We start from the raw sequence: 18081 nt of genomic DNA on the forward strand, positions 1-18081 counted from the left end.
AAACAGGACAACAACACCGTATGAAAATATTGTCTACACATGTTTTTGATTTTTTTAAATTTATTTTGTCTTTTTTAATTTGTGGATATACTCAATCATATGATAGATTTTATTATGTTTTGATATACAATATTAAAAATAAAATGGAGTAAGGACATGTTGTGACAGCTTTTTTTTAAAACCAAACTATAAGCTTTCATAATTCTATACTTCATATATAAAGATTTTGTGTCAAACTTTGTGGCTATAATCACACATCTATGAGACATAAATTAATGGCTTTTGATAAGATCGTATGATTCATGGATTGGCTTTGGCTACAAATTTTGACCACAAGAAATCATGTTTTTTCTTCCTAGCTTCCACGTCCTACTTCTGGTTTGTTTCACAATCTTTGTGTTCTTTGTTAAATGTTTCTCTCACAACCTTCCAACTCAAGGCTGGCCCAATACATACGAAAGTCTAAAGCAGATTTTAAATAAAATTTAATATAAAATATTTAATTTCAAAAAAATTAAGATTTAGAACTATTTATTATATTTTTTTAATTGATTTTATTTAATATGTTTTTTCGATCAATATTAAAACTGATTCGTTCAATATTTATTTATACAAAATGTTACTATTATTATTATTATTATTATTATTATTATATTATTATTATTTTATTTTTTCAAATCAAAATGAATTTCATTAATTCAAAAAACAATACAAGCACAAGCGATCAAGCGATCCAGCTAAACAAGATAGACAACAGACTCTAATAACTCACAAGAGCCTTACACCATAAGACTAGCTATATGTTTCATAATACTCTTATCTTTTCATCCTCTATAAATGACGTTCTCTATAATACTATGTGTAGTATTGATTCTATCATGAGTACCAAAAACAGTGGCATTTCTAAGATATCACACTCCATATATAGTCTCAGTAAAGGCTAGTTTTAAAAGCTTAGCCCTCCAACCTTTTTTCCTTGTATTTGCAAAAATCCACTTCAATTCATCTTGCCAAGCATGAGGCGTGTGGTGTCAATCAATCCAATTCAAGATGTGAGTCCAAATACTATAAGAGATCCTGCAATCAAAAAATATATGCTGCATCGTTTCATCCTCATTGTTGCACAAGCTACATAGAGCATCCTGAATCATACCAAAACGGTGGAGTCAATCTTTGGTAGGAAGTCTACCATGGCACTGCATCCACAAACTGATCATGGCACGCGGCCTGGCTGGGTTGTGACTCATCAAATTTCTCCAATCAACTTTAACAACATTATCCATAAGACAATCATACATCAGTTTCATAGAGAATTTCTTTGCACCCACCGTTTTATCCTAAAGCACTTGTACCTGAGGTATACTGTCTCTTTGCTTCATGATGCTATGAAAGATCTAAGACCAGCTACTATTATGCGTATCAGCCATGAGAGGATTACCCTTCAAGTAATAGATATAGATCTAAAGCACCCACAGATTATCAGCTTTCCTTTGAATGTTCCATAAGCACTTTAGCATGGTAATTTGATTCCAAATAGTTAGATTGAGAATGTTAAGACAACCACTGCACTTGGGTTTGCAGACTGAGTGCCAAGCAATGGGACTTTTCCAACTATTATCATGTTTCCCTGTTCACAATAACCCTATACAAATAGTGTCAATTTTTTGCGAAACAAATTTAGGGAGGGGAAACATTGAATCCAGTACTGAGCTATAGCATAAGCCACACTTTGAATGAGATGGACTCTTCTAGCATAGCTGAGGAGCCTAGTGGTCCAGTGTCTAATCCTCTTAATAATCTTCTCTATAAGGTGCAGATAGTGGGTTATATTCAGCCTTTTGCTGGTCAAAGGAACCCCAAGATACTTTACTGGCAGCTGACCATCATCAAACTTGGTAATCTCCCTGATTACAACTTTGGTCTCATCATTTATCCCTCCACAGAAAAGCTTACATTTCTGGGGATTAACAACTAAACCTGTAGACACGGAGAACAACTTAAAAGTCTGCATCATCATGCTAACAGAAGTAACATCTCCAATGCAGAATAGTAATATGTCATCAGCAAAAGTCAAGTTGGTCAGACCCAGTTTCTTACATTTTGAGTGGAACTTAAAATTGTGATTCTTTTGCATTTTTACAAGAAGCTTGTTAAGGTACTCCATCATCACTACAAACAGAAAAGGGGATATGGGATCCCCTTGCCTAATGCCTCTATAAGCTTTCATTGGCCTAGCACTACAACATTTATTGTCTCTAGCAACACTTTTTTATGCAACATGTATAAATTGTTGCCAAAAAGGTATTTCTGGCAACGTTTTACACTTAACAACTTATAAATGTCCCCTAAACTCTTTATGAGAACGTTTTTTAAGCGTTCATGTTATTGTTTTTTGCAATATTCATTAATTGTCCCCTTAGAGAGTATTGGGGACATTTTTTAATTGTTACGATATTTCAAAAAAATGTTTACAATTATTAAATGTTGCTTAAAGATTTAACATTATTCTATAAAAAATAATTTAACATTATATTAATTATTATAATAAAATAAAGTGTATAAGAACAGGAAAAAAATAATGGGCATGCGACGCTCCTTGGTGGAATCTTATTGCCCCGTTTTAGATTTTTAAATAAAATAAAAATAATCACATAGATAAGGATAAATATAATTTAAAAAAAGATAAATAAAAGGTAATCCAAACCCTATATCTTAAAACAAAAGGGGTGGAGGCGGCCGCAAGAGACGTAGAAGATTGAGATCCCTTCCAGACCTCAACAAACTCGACTCTTTCTCTCTTTCAATTCATGTTCCACTTTCAAGATTTGTTCAATTAAGGCACCCACCTGCAACTTCAAGCGTTAGCCTTCACTTCCTGGTATTGATTGTTTTTTTCCTTCATCTTTTCCCCTTTGTTTTGTTTTCTTAACTTTCTCTGATTTAAGAATAGAATGAAAACTATGGTTTTATTTAGAATGAGAAAAGATGCAATTTGATAAGTTTTGGGAAATCAAATATGAAACTGAAGGTTCTAACATGAGGTTGATATAATCTATTTCAAGTTTCACCCAATTGTAATAATTTTGGCTTAAAGTAAATTGGGAATACGAATTTGATGTAGAAACATAAAATTGATAAAATAAACCTCTAACATAACTATCGGTGTATGTAGACACACCAATTTCTCAGATAGAAAGAAAATCACTAGAATGAAATACATGTTTCATAAATTTCACAAAATTGGTATTATCTGTAGTGGTGATATGTTTGTTAATTATGTGCCATAATTACTCTTTTAGAGCATAATTTTTCTTCTTGTTGAAATAGGTGATTGGGGATCTGGTCTTTTAGAGGGATGGGCATATTTTTATGTGCAATCTAATATTAGCTTTACACAGGTGAGAGTTAAGTATATTTTAGTGCTTTGATATGAAGATTAGTACCAATAGGATGATTTTATTAATGAATTCAAAGTGCCCTTTTAATAGGCTTATAAAAACTGACTCTCTTAAAATATAGGACACCTTGCCCACTATCTCAACTAATGGCTATTATAACTCTAATAGTATTTGACTCTAACTAAACCCATATTAATAGGTCAATTATTACTAAGTAATACAAACTACTTACAATCTCATACTCTTGTGGCTCTTCACCCCAACAACTCTTGGTAACTTCTAGATCGATGGACACTAACACATTTAAATGATGTATATTTCTATAAGTCTTATGAAGCCAAAAGTTGAATTTGTACTTCAACATATTTTCTCTGAAACTTATTTGCGCATATGATTTGTGTTTATAATCACTGGAGGTATCAAGTAATGATTATATAGGATACAATTAAATTCTTAATTTGTTTTACACTTTTGCTAATTCCTAGTTGCTATTATTTACATCATTAGCACATGTTAAATATGCTATCTAAGTCTAACCAGGCCTTTGATAGTTAAAAGTGGGACATGCAAGTCTATGTTGGTAGATATTGAGAAAGAGAGACAAGTTAAGCCATATGTGAAAATTAGTGTCTAAATTATACACCTAGAAATATTATATATTATATACAGTCACAAATACGAGGATTTATTATATATATATATATATATATATATATATATATATATATATATATATATATATATATATATATATATATATATATATATCCCAATTCCTTTAATTTAATATATATTATATAATTATTGTTGAGATATTGATATTTCTTATGTTGGATTCCTTTATCATGACAGTTTTGCACAACTTTATCGTCTATTTGTCTCATCATATTGGACAAGTATATAATAATTTATTTGTTGATGCAGGACAGCCAAAGCATGGGTATTTTGAATGGGAGAAGATTTGAGTCGAACAAGTCTAGAGTTTAGAGAAGAAGTTTGATATTATTCTCAAACATTTTGTACATGTAAAGGATAAATTTTATATCTATGGTCTTATGTATGTTATTTTACTTTCAACATGATAAACTCATGTAATTTACTTTTTGGTCTTATGTATGTTATTTTACTTTCAACATGATAAACTCATGTAATTTACTTTTTATGATGAATGATGTCATTTCTAAACTTTTGTTTAGTTATTAGTTTTTTTTAAATGACTTGTATACTAATTTTAATGATTGAGAAATTCTTTTCAAAATAATTTTTTTATATGGTTCTCATTAATTAGTGACAAAATAAATGTTCACACTGTTTACCAACTATTGTCACTATTTCACTTTTAGAGAATAATTTTTAATTTAGATATGACAACATCTTGTTCCCTTAGAATATGCTCACTTTTAGGGAACGTTTTTGCGTCGTTGCAATTTGTAGCAACACATTATAACCGTTGCCTAAGATGGCAAGAAAAAACGTCCCCTTTTCTTATATTTTAGGGGTTTTAGAAAATTGTGCCCAAAACGTAAAACAAAGCGTCCCCTAAAACAATAGGCAACGCTCGCACAGAGGACGGCTGAAAAGCGTCCCCTTTTCTTTTAGGCAACATTTTTCTCATTTATGGCTACACTTTTCAACTGTTGTAAAAGACGAAATATGTTGTAGTGTAGTCAACTGACCATTAACATTGAATACATAAGAAACAATGGTGACAGTAGCCATGATCCAGTCTATGAACCTATTGAGAAAGCCCATCTCCATCATAATGCATTTGAGAGCATTCCAATCCACCATATCATAGGATCTTTGGAGATCAAGTTGCATCATGCATCTTGGTGTTCCATATTTCCTACCATAGCCTTTGATGAGTTCATAAGCAAGCATGATATGGTTGTGTATTTGCTGACCTGGAATAAAGGCAGCTTGGCAAAGACTTATAATATCCCTGTAGCACGTTTCTAATCTTGCAGTAAGAATTCTAGCAATGATTTTGTAGAAATTTGTGCACCCTGCAATAGGCCTGTACTCCTTTATACAAGTAGTTGCAGAATGCTTGGGAATCAAAGTCACCACAGTTTGGTTAAATTTCCTGCAAATTTCTCCATGGTCAAAAAACTCTTGAATAGCAGCCACTACATCCTCTTTAATCATATGCCAGCTAGCTTTAAAAAATCTTGCTCCATAGTGTCGCGGGGAAAAATCGTTGTCTTTTTTCGGGATGAGACACCTGATGCCTTCTTTGGGCTCGAGTGCTCATAAAAATGATTTTTCTTTTGTACGGACCAAACTTTTTATTGTTTCCAAAAGAGGAAAAGGAAAAAAGTTGCAATAACCTTAAAAGTGGGGGAGAGATCTTGGGTAAGAGGGTTGGTTATACGAAGGGAAGGTATTAGCACCCAACGTATCTATAGTACTCTATAGGTTTCTTTGTTTTGTTTATTCCATTCTTGTTATGGTGGAGGTTCTTGTGAGAAAGAGGTGGGACTTAAGGTGTTTGTTTGATTATGCTCGTAAAGATCATCGCGATCCTCTGCATACATATCCCCTAGAGGGAATCAGAGCATCTGTAGCTCGGGGTCTACGGGTGCTAAGGTTTGAGTGGTTTTTTTTGTTTTGTTTTGCTCGCCAAGGATCGACCTTGTGCCTACGTATTCTCAAAGGGATGTTGAGAAAGTCAGAGCAATCGTAGTTCCCACTTATGCTAGTGGAAGCAAAGGATAAGAGACAAATGTCATCTAAATGTTCGATGTATCTAATCTATATCATCACATACATCTGTTTGATTTTTGTTTGAAAATCTTTTCATTATAAGCCCGGGGCCATGCCACTTAGGGTGCTTAGAATGATAAAGATGTTTTTGTTGTTTAACCAGCCTTGTGGCAAAAAAACTTTCAATGAAGTCAGCCTTGTGACAAAAAGTTTTGATTAATCAGCCAGCCTCGTGGCAAAAGTTTCAATGAAGTCAGCCTTGTGACAAAAACTTTGATTAATCAGCCAGTACGGTGGCAAAACGGTTTGATTGATTAGCCAGCCTTGTGGCAAAAAAAGTTTGATTGATTAGCCAGCCTTGTGGCAAAAAAGTTTGATAAATTAATTGTTTGTGATGATGTAGAAGAGATACTCCTATCATAGAGATGATAAATGTCTAATCTCCTAGGGTATTTGTTTTGGATATTGGGGATGCTTATAAGAAGCCCGTGGGTCCTTGTACGAAGCCCAAGAGGAGGCTATCCGAGGGTCCTTGCATTGTAAGCCCAAGAGGAGGCTATGGGAGGGACAATCCAGGTTCCTTGCATTATAAGCCCAAGAGGAGGCTATGGGAGGGTCACTCGTTTGTACAAAGCCCAAGGGGAGGCATGGTATAGTTGGTCTGAGCTCTTAGAGCGATTTCACCGGGAAACCATACTCTATGTCCTAACCTAAACTAGTGGAGATTCTTTGCACGAAGCCCAATAGGAGGCTATGGGGAACCTAGTGTTGTACTAAGTTGAACAAGCACACATATCACACATATGAACAAACATGAACAAGTATGAACAAATATGAACAAACATGAACAATTATATATGACAAAGTGTGTGTATATAATGGAGTTTATGAAGGAAATATACCTGTAAGCATGATCCATTTGTATACATAGGGGCTCGGGACTTACACTCGGGGAGAGGTCCACTTGAGTTTATTCAAAGCTATGTAAACAGGTATTTACAAAAGGGCTTGGGACTTATACCTACGTGGAGGCCCATGGAATATTTTTGGGAAGATTTAAAGAAAAACCTTCATTTTTGGTTTGTTATTCAAAGTTAAATATAAACTGATCGAGGTATGTACAAAAAAGTGCGTGTACAATGAAATACCTAATTTCATGTATAGGAATGGGTATGTACAAAAGGGGCTTGGGACTTATACCTACATGGAGGCCCGTGTTTTATTTACAAAACATGGTTGATTGTTTTATTTATAGACGCGTCGTTTGAAAAAACTGTTTGAAAGTTGTTTTGAAAGAGTTTATTCTGTTTGAAGAAAAACTGTACAAAAAAGAAAAGAAATAGGCCTTACACTCTCTAATATTCGAGAGGCCCCACTTCGTTTTGAAAATCAATTGATCAATTAAAAAGGTTTAATCAATAGTTCAAAAAGAAATGGTTTATCGTTTTGAAAAGAATCGCGATCGCTCGTTTTAAAACGATTTGAATATGAAAGAAATCAACTTAATTAAGTTTAAAACAAGTTTTAATGCTTAATTAAGACCTAAGTGATTAGGGTTTGATCACAAAATATTTACAAGTGATTAAGTTTGAAAAATCAAATGAAAAAACAAATTTTAAAGTATTAAAAATACTTAAAAATATGTCATTTTAAACTTAATTAAAATGTATTAAATTAATATTTTTTTGTGATTTTTTTTGGATGTTCTTAAAATATACCTATTAAATAAGAAGTGTAAAAAAAATGAAGTGAAAATGATGAATTTTGATTGGTTAAATAATTAATTGAAGTTGTAAAGAAATTGAAGAAAATAAGTGTCAAAAAAATTGGGTTTTGGTCCTGCCAGGGTTTGAACCCACGCACCTTCTCTCACCAGCCAAAACAATGACCAACTGAGCTGCGCGCGCAGCTTGTAATACATACGCATCCAACTGATTATATTTCAAACTCATTTTTCAAATTTCCTTCGCAAAAAATGGCGCCAAGAACACATGAACAATTTGAATTTGAAAATTCTGAATACTGGATTGTTTTGATCAAGTGAATAGCCTATCTTACTCGATTTTCCACAAGGAACATGATGGTACCATTTAATTTCATTTATTTTCACTCTAAGATCATTAATTTTCTGATGAACACGAAGAACCCTAATTCTATGATTCAATCTGAAATCGTGTATGTGCAAGTTATGATGCAATTGATTGAGGGTTAATGATCCATATGTATGCAGAAACATGATGGCAAAGCAATATTTCATTTATGATGCGTGCAAATATGAATTTGAAGTTCAAGTGACTTACCTTCAAAAACGGCCAAACTGGAAATCGAATTCTGCAAATGAGGGCTCCCAGATGTTGTTTCTTGATCTGAACACCTTCAATGAACCTTATGAAACATGTTTGAATGCTTGGAACTGTTTGGATTCACCTGTGTAAAGCTATGGAACCCGATCTGCAGTATGGCTCAAGTGAGAATCGTGCTATGTGATTTTGGAGTTACAGGTCATGGATGATGGTTGGAACAGCTCATATATGGTATATAGGATGTGTTTGGATGATTAGCTTAGGCAGAAATGAGCTTGGGTGAGATTTGGCATGATAAGGCTCAATATGTGTTCATATGGAAGTGAGATAGTGATTTTGAGTTCTGAGTGTTTTTGGGGTGTGTGAATGTCACGAGGAATCATCGAGGGTAGCCCTAACGACATCTCATAGTCTAAGGGAGGCATAGGTATATCATGAAAGAATGACCCCCCCTCCCATGATTGGGGTATATGAGGGTCCTGGTGGGGATGAAGGGGGAATCAACAATCCGAAGCGGTCAATCACCCCAGAGAGGAAGCTACTAATGACCAAGGAAGTTAGAATCTGGAAGCTCATGGTCCCGCGGGAGTAGGTGGTCTTCGGATCCTGTCCTATGATGGTAGTAGTCTCTAACACGTTCCCGGAGAACGTGAGTCGTCTTGAGGTCGGGTCAAATCCCTAAGACGTGTCTGTCCATGCTTTAGGGAAAGTAAGTTTCGTCGTCCTCGACTGCAGCATCTCGTCGTATCCTGGGAGTGACATGATCTATTGGCATATTGCCCACACAAACCACTGAAAGGGTCATCAATTCGAAAATAACAAATATACAAGAGCGGAGCAACAAGCATAAACAGAGGATACATTACACATGGCTAGAGATCTCATTCTAACACATGTATATACACATTTATAACAATAATACATATAACATAATTAAGACTCATTCCTAATGCAATATCTATATGTCGATGCATATGATTCCGGAATATCAATCCCTTCGCAAAGGGTCGTGGTATCGCTTTAAGATTTAGCACCACTAAGGTGATAGGTATCTACCCATCAATCAAACTCAATGATCCACATCGGGATAAGGTGGTCCCCTCTCGGACACACACCCCGTGCCACCTCTCCGGTGTGCACCTCGTGACTCCTCTCTGGTAGCCACGTAACCATGAAATGTATGTGCATACAATTCCCCATCTATGAATTTCAACACATGGGTAACATCCCCATATGTAATAACTTACGTCATGCATCAAAATTTCGTACAAATATATTTATAAAACATTTACCCACCTTCACAAGTATTCACCTTCAAAATAAACACGTAAGCAGATACATAGCATATAGATATATATATATATATATATATATATATGTATATATATATATATATATATGTATATATATGCCCTTACAGTCAGAGTAGTTGTGAGAATTAATCTTTTGTTGCTCGGTTGATTGTGCACCTTTATCCAAAATGGAATAAATTAGAATGAACTCATTTGTTATAAACTCCGTAGTCGATCAGTTTATTATTTTATATAATTGTTTATTTAATTATTATTATAATTATGGTCGAATTTATAACATGTAATATTTATCCATTAGACTTTAGACTATAAATACTAAAAAAAATTAAGTGAATACTGTTAGTAGTGTTATATGTAGAACTAGAATTACTTTTTTTTGTACGAGTGTCTTTTCCCAACAATTTATATTAAACAATAAAAGCTTACTTACTTAGGTGAGACTGTGTGATGTTCTGGTATAAAAACTATATCTCATCTCTTGTCATAATTTAACTTTTATAAATCAACTTTAAGATAATTAAGAACTAACATCTATTTTAGGCATTCATAATTTTTTTTTTTTTAAAGTCATACTGAAAGTTCTAAGAATATTACATAAATTTGCAATGAAACTTTAAATAGCATGGTTCTTAAGTGTTTTTTTTTTTGTAACAGAAATGATAGTATATCATAACATATAAATATATCTATTTTTTTTTAGACAAGGTAAATAAATTTTCTCTAAAGATTTATTCTTACAAAAAATAAATCCGCAATTTAATATATCTCTAAATTTAAAAGCCTTTTAATTAAAACTATTTTTAACATGTAGAGAAATCCTAAAATATTAAAATGCATGGCTTCAACATTAACCAACAATTTCTAGCTGCTCAAGAATTTCCCTAATCATATAAAAATATAATTTTATGATCCCAAAATATATTTATGGAGTGCATTGAATAATATGTTAGAGTTTATTTGAGTTTATTTAAGAACATATAAACACTATAAGTTTGGAAAATTTAACAAGGAAAAAATCTATTAAGTATCAAGTATAACAAGTGTGTGGTTTCTAGATAGTGCTGGACTTGAATAATAAAAAATATTTGAGAAAACCAGGATATAGTTATTTTGAGAGAGAGAGAGAGAATTTACCTTGTCAATTTGAGTGTGGTTGTGTGCTCCGTAAATATGCGGTATGTCTTGCGTTCCATGTGATTCTTTATATAATAATTTACTACACTAGTATAGTATAGGTTCTACAGTATACATATACATGCTAATACTTTCCAGTACTGCACTTAACACTTGCCGACCTAATTTCATAATTACTAGTCACTTCTCAATTAATACTATCATCATGAATATTCACACAAATCTTCTTCGGTAATATTTTGTCTTATCAGTGTAGTTTCTTGTGTTATGTGATACTGATAAAAATGCCCAAAATAATTTTTGCTGATAATAAAACCTTTTTTCTGGTTATTCTATACTGCGAAATTAGTTCAAAGGGAGTAAATATATATATGTTTTTTTTTTAATTTTATAATTCGATTGTAAATAATTTTGTTATTCTCTTATTAAAATTTCGTAACCAAAAGAAGTTGTTTTAAAAATTAAGGCGGCTAATTTTATCGAACGCTAAAGAGACTGAAATTGAGATTTTTAGAAAATTTTATCGTGAATCACTAATGAAATAAAGTCCTAAAATATTTTTAGCATAACTTGAATATATTTATATCAATAATATTTAATTTATATCTGATCATATATATAAGAGGTGTGAATATGCTAAAATCTTATAATATCTATTTATTTTAAAATTACGGGTCTTACAATACTACCCCCCTAAAATAGTTTCGTCCTCGAAACAAACAATTCTGGGTATTTCTCTCAGATTTCACTCTCAAGTTCCCAAGTCGCATCACCAGTGGCTTGATTCCAGATTATTTTTACTAATGGAATTTCCTTATTCCTTAGTAATTTCATCTTTCTATCATCGATCCTAACAGGTATTACTTCAAATGATAAGTTGTCTTTAAGTTGGATGGTGTCTGGTTTGATTACGTGAGAAGGGTCTGGAATGTATTTCCCTAGTTGCGAGACATGAAACACATCATGTATGCCAGATAAAAAGGGCGGTAATGCAATTCGGTAAGCCACGGGTCCAATTTTTGAAGTTATTTGATAGGGCCCAATAAACTTTAGAATTAACTTACGTGTTTTTATTGCTCTCCCCACTCCCATGGTAGGTGTGACACGGAGGAACACATGGTCTCCCTCTTCAAAATCCAACGGCCTACGTCTTTTGTCGGTGTAGCTTTTTTGACGATCTTGTGAAGCTTTCATCTTTTCCTTAATGTTCTTAACCTTTTCTGTAGTCTGATGAACCATTTCTGGACCTACAATCATTCTTTCACCATCTTGATACCAACATAATGGCGTCTGACATTTTTGCCCATATAGAGCTTCAAATGGAGCCATTCCGATGCTAGTATGAAAACTGTTGTTGTAGGTGAACTCAATTAGAGGTAGTATATCATCCCAACTCCCTCTATCATCCAGTACACATGCCCGCAGTAAATCCTCTAATGACTGATTCGTTCGTTCTGTTTGTCCATCTGTTTGAGGATGATATGCCGAACTTAATCTTAGCTTTGTTCCAAGCGCCTCATGTAAAGCACCCCAAAAATGTGACGTGAACTTTGGGTCTCGATCTGACATGATGCTAGAAGGTACCCCATGTACTTTAACAATCTCGGAAATGTAAATTTCTGTTAACTTGGCTACATTATAGGTTATTCTCACAGGTAAGAAATGAGAAGACTTGGTCAGACGGTCGACAATTACCCAAATGGAGTCATGCATCCTTCGAGTTTTTGGCAATCCAGTGATAAAATCCATTGAAATGCTATCCCACTTCCACTCAGGAACATCTAAAGATTGCAACATTCCTGCTGGTCTTTGGTGTTCCACTTTTGCTTTTTGGAAAGTCAAACATGACACTACATAATTTGCCACCTTCTTCTTCATTCCTGGCCACCAATAGTTTTGTCTCAAATCTTTATACATCTTTGTTGCTCCAGGGTGAATGCTAAGTTTGCTCTTGTGAGCTTCCTCTAAAATTAGCTTCCTTATCCCCGCAACATTGGGTACACAGATTCTTTCGTTGCACCTTATGATGTTATCGGGTCCTACTTTGAAGTCGGGTGCTTTTCCTTGTACCATCAATTCTCTTTCCTCTTCCAAGAGCGGATCATTCTGATAGTTTCGAATATCTTCCAACAATCCATTTGAGATCTTGATCATTCCACATTGAAGAGTTCCTTGTCCCAATTTTACGTCTAGGTGCATGTCTCCGAAAGTTTCATAAAGCTCTTGTTGTTTGGCCATTAGTGATGCTGTCGCAAGAACATTTTTCCTACTCAATGCATCTGCCACCACGTTTGCTTTTCCTGGGTGATATTGTAATGTGAAATCGTAGTCCTTCAAGGTTTCCATCCACCTCCTTTGTCTCATGTTTAATTCCTTCTGATCAAACAAATACTTCAAACTCTTATGATCGCTGAATACTGTGAACTTGCACCGATAGAGATAATGATGCCAAATCTTTAGCACAAAAACCACAACTGCAAGCTCCAAATCATGAGTGGGATAATTTCTTTCATGAGTCTTCAATTGTCTCGAAGCATATGCTACCGCCTTTCGGTTTTGCATCAGCACACACCCCAATCCTTGATGAGATGCATCGCAATAAACTTCGTATGGATCCTCAGGTTGCGGCAGAATCAGAATAGGCGACGTTGTAAGTTTCTTCTTTAACAATTGAAAGTTGGCTTCACACTTCCCAGTCTAGGCAAAAGGTTGATCCTTTCTAGTTAGTTGAGTCAATGGAGCTACTATCTTTGCGAATCCCTCAATGAATCGTCGGTAGTATCCGGCCAATCCTATGAAACTCCTTATATCAGTGACTGTCTGAGGCTGTTTCCATGCGAGCACAGTTTCAATCTTCGCTGGATCTACATCAATTCCTTCCTTTGATATGACGTGTCCGAAGAAATTTACCTTTTCTAGCCAGAATTCACATTTGGACGAATTAGCGTATAACTTCTTTTCACGCAGAATTTGTAACACTTGACGTAAATGCTCTTCATGTTCCTTTTTACTTCGAGAGTAAACAAGGATATCATCAATGAATACAACAACGAATTTGTCTAGAAATAGGTGGAAAATTCGGTTCATGTAATCCATAAAAATAGTAGGTGCATTAGTCACTCCAAACGGCATGACTAGGTACTCATAATGTCCATAACGAGTCCTGAATTCAGTCTTTGGTATGTCTTCTTCTCTTACTCTGATTTGATGATAGCTAGACTTCAGATCAATCTTAGAAAATACGGATGCTCCTTTAAGTTGATCCATCAAGTCGTCAATGCGAGGTAAGGGGTATCGATTTTTCACAATCACTTTGTTAAGTTGCCTGTAGTTCACACATAGTCGGGAACGCCCGTCCTTTTCTTTACCAAAAGTACTGAAACTCCCCTTGGGGAAACACTTTGCCTGATGAGTCCTTTCTCCATCAAGTATTCCAATTGTTCTTTAAGTTCTTGGAGTTCTTTTGGCGCCATTCGATATGGTGCAATGGAAATGGGTCCAGTTCCCGGGTGTAAGTCAATGAAGAATTCAATGTCTCTTACAGGTGGTAAACCGGGAATCTCGTTGGGAAACACATCAAGAAAGTCTTGAGTAACTAACATGTCTTCAATCTTGAATTCGGCAATAACTTCCGTATTAGTAAGTATTGAAAGGTCAAAAGATCCATTCTTTAGAGAACCTTTGAGTTGGTTAGCTGATAGGTATTTGATAACCTTGGGCTCAGGCAAAATAGCCAACTTCCAAGCACAATCTAACATAACATAATGAAATGACATCCAATCCATTTCGAGAATAATCTCGAGAGATTGTAGGGGTAAACATATTAGGTTAACTAGGAATTCTCTCTCTTGAACCACTACTTTACATAATAAACATGCAGTGTTCACAGTTAGAACCTTAGCAGGGGTAGACACTACCAAGTCGAAAGGTAACGGGGTTACTATCATTTTCAATCGATCAACGCAATCCTGGGATATGAATGAATACGATGCCCCAGAATCAAAAAGTGCAGTTAAAATGGTACCTTCAATTTCGCAATTCCCCTGGATCAAGTTATTGGTCGGAGATTTTCCCTTTTCACCCATGCAATACACTCGCCTTTAAGCAGTTGGTCGGGCGGTTCTAACAACATTAATAGCTAACTCTGCTTTTGGAGTTCTGCAATCCATCGCCATATGACCCCTTTTGTTGCATTTGAAGCAGGTAGGACCCCTATTAGGGCATTCATTTGCATAATGCCCACCTTCACCACATCGGTAACAACGTACCCTTGGGGCAGCTTGAGTTCCTCCTCCTCCTTTGGTATTATGGTTATCTGGTTGTTGAGGTCCTCGATTGTTATAGTATGGTCGTTGGTATGGCCTTATCTGTTGTTTATTACATCCCTGATTTTGAATGTTTGAACGACTTGGTCCTCCAGAGTTTTGGACTGGCCCGCAATTTGCCCTCTTATTTTTCATGTCCTCCACCTCTCTGCATTTCTTCACCAATGCTTGAAAACATTGTATCCCTAAGGGTACCACTGAGTCTTGTAGTTCGTACTCGAGTCCTTCTTGGAAACAGTGACACATGTAGACTTCATCCACTCCTTCCCTGAAGAATTGAAAATATCTGGATAAGGTCTCAAACTTGGCGGCATATTCTCCTACAGTCATACCCCCTTGTCAAAGTTTTAGAAAATCATCTCCCAATTTGGTCCTCGCACTTATGGGAAAGTATTTGTCTAAGAACTTTGTTTTAAAGGCTTCCCAATTCACTTCTTCATGTGCGCCCTCCATCATCAATCTAGTGCTTCTCCACCAATATTTTGCATCGCCTAAGAGGAGATACGTGGCATACAACACCCTTGCCCCTGGAGGACAATTGATTACCTCAAAGATCTTTTCAATTTCTTGTAACCATAAGTCCGCCTTCTCGGGAGTAACATCCCCTTGAAATTTGGGTGGATCATGGTGGAGAAACTCGGTTAATCCTCTCGATTCCGCGGCTCTTATCTCCCTATCCCGCTTCTCCAAATCTCGAAGGTTCTTAGCAGCAGTTTGAGCGGTGACAGCGGCTGCCATATTGGCCATAGCTTGGGCCATCTGATCCACCTGTTAACTGTTAGTATTGTCACGTCTTGGAGGCATTGTTTTCCTACAACACCAGCACCCAATTAGAATTCTTCTTACCTGTTTCAAGAGAACTTCCAATATCTTACTCCTAAATAATGAGTGGATGTCAATTCTTAACTATCCTAAAAATATGGGTATAAGTTCTAAGTTTTCCCAAGCATGTGATAATTTTAGAATACTAAACTCTCGGTCCTCTAGATAACCTAAGCTCTGATACCACTATGTAACACCCCAATTTTTAAGAACAAGAGTGAATTAAAAAATGGACTATTTCCACAACTAAATCAGTTCATGGTTTTCCTTATGAGAAATAGTGTCCCCTTTTTTTTATTAAGCATTATAGTGAATTTTATATTTAGATTGGTTTTAAGAATTCAAACTATATTTTATAAAGGGAAATTAGTTATGTCATACCCCAAAAATTTCCCTCCTTTTTTCATCTTAAATGACTCAAGGTTCAAGGGTTTATTCAAGCAACATTGTCCTAATCGAGGGTCTCTTAAATTAGGGTTTGCATTTTATCAAAGGAGTTCGAATCTTTAAGGCCTCAAATGGATCTCAAGGTGTCTCATATGTCTCAAGGTATCTCCATGCCAATTATCAAGCTTCAATCCCAAGGATTTCTCATTCAAATGCTCAGATGATCCATAGTTGACTAGTTTGACCTAAAAGTCAACTATAGTCAAAATACAGTCAAACCTCAAGACTTTTGGTCAACATCAAGTATTGGAGGTTATATCCATCATTTGATCAAAGGTTGATCATGATCCGTTAATAAAGACTCAGAAATGAACAAAGTCAAAAGGTTCAAATTAAGGGTTTTTTATAGGAAAAGTCAACTCAACTTTGACTGGTCATAACTTTCACATGGAGTATCAAAAATTTCCCAACCAAATCCTATTTTAAAGGAAATCGAATTCTATACAACTTTGTCTCTCACAAGCCAAGGCCAGAAATACTTCATTTGGGAGATATGGTACAAAAGATTATAGGTCCTTCTCAAAGGTCAACCAAAAGCAGTTTTTTTGTCAAAAGCCATATCATCGAGATAAAATTTCCAAATGAAAAATATGTTCCAAAGTGGCTTATAGAGGACATCTTGAGGTTTCCAAAAAGTCCTAGAACTCATCCATATCTTAAAAATTGAGGGAGATATGCCTTGTCAAAGTTGGTCAATTTTGGATGGAAAATGTGAAGCAAATAAGGGTTAAACTTGAATTTTTTCCAAATGGGCCTATTCTTTTATGACCCAAACTTGCTTATAAGAGTATTAAGAAGCTCCAAACTCAAGCCCACGATTATTTAACTTTTATTATATTTTTAGTGAATTTTAATTTATTAAAAATGTAGTTTAAATCAAATAAATCAAGAAAATATGAAAGATATGATTTAGTTTTAATTTCTAATCATAATCAATCATCAAATATATCCTATTTCATATAAATTTCGTGTTAATGGGATTGAGGAAAAGAAGACCAAGTTTTAGCCAAATTTGGAAAGTTTAGAAGGTGATTTGCAATCAAGTTCAATTTCTTGATTCATAGAGATTTGGTTCAAATATGATGACCTAAACCAATCCTCTATAAATAGATAACAATTCCAGATGCACAGGGGGGTTTTTTTGCTGGCCTCCAAGAACCAAACCGAGTTCATACAAACTCAAGAAAAAACTAATTCGTTTTCGAGGTTGTATCCTAATTCGGGTCAAATAAATAGTTCCAATCGCTTCCTTAACGATTACTGAGCGAAACTGAATCATTAGCATCGATCTGAACGCGCTCATATGCACCCGGACATTCACGTTTTGTGCTTCCAAATTTTTTATTCGAATTCCATCATGAAGGCATCATAAATCGAGTTTGGATATATATATATATATATATATATATATATATATATATATATATATACAAAATATATTTTTATTTTTGAGAGAAATATATAAAATAGAGAGATGCCCTTACAGTCACAGTAGTTGTGAGAATTAATCTTTTGTTGTTCGGTTGATTGTGCACCTTTATCCAAAACGGAATAAATTAGAATGAACTCATTTGTTATAAACTCCGTAGTCTATCAGTTTATTATTTTATCTAATTGTTTATTTAATTATTAT

At 34.8% G+C, this 18081-nt stretch overlaps 1 long non-coding RNA gene and 1 pseudogene across 1 annotated transcript; one reads left to right on the forward strand and one right to left on the reverse strand.

Moving 5' to 3' along the window:
- Nucleotides 1-2607: 2607 nt before the first annotated feature.
- Nucleotides 2608-4583, forward strand: LOC131617272 (uncharacterized). Its single transcript, XR_009288519.1, has 2 exons — nucleotides 2608-2878; nucleotides 4323-4583. It is a non-coding gene; the product is annotated as an uncharacterized LOC131617272 (long non-coding RNA).
- A 9603-nt stretch (nucleotides 4584-14186) lies between these two features.
- LOC131619162 (uncharacterized) lies at nucleotides 14187-15509 on the reverse strand (annotated as a pseudogene).
- Nucleotides 15510-18081: the final 2572 nt, after the last annotated feature.

The sequence above is a fragment of the Vicia villosa genome, linkage group LG7 (assembly GCF_029867415.1).
Source record: "Vicia villosa cultivar HV-30 ecotype Madison, WI linkage group LG7, Vvil1.0, whole genome shotgun sequence".
NCBI lineage: Eukaryota > Viridiplantae > Streptophyta > Magnoliopsida > Fabales > Fabaceae > Vicia > Vicia villosa.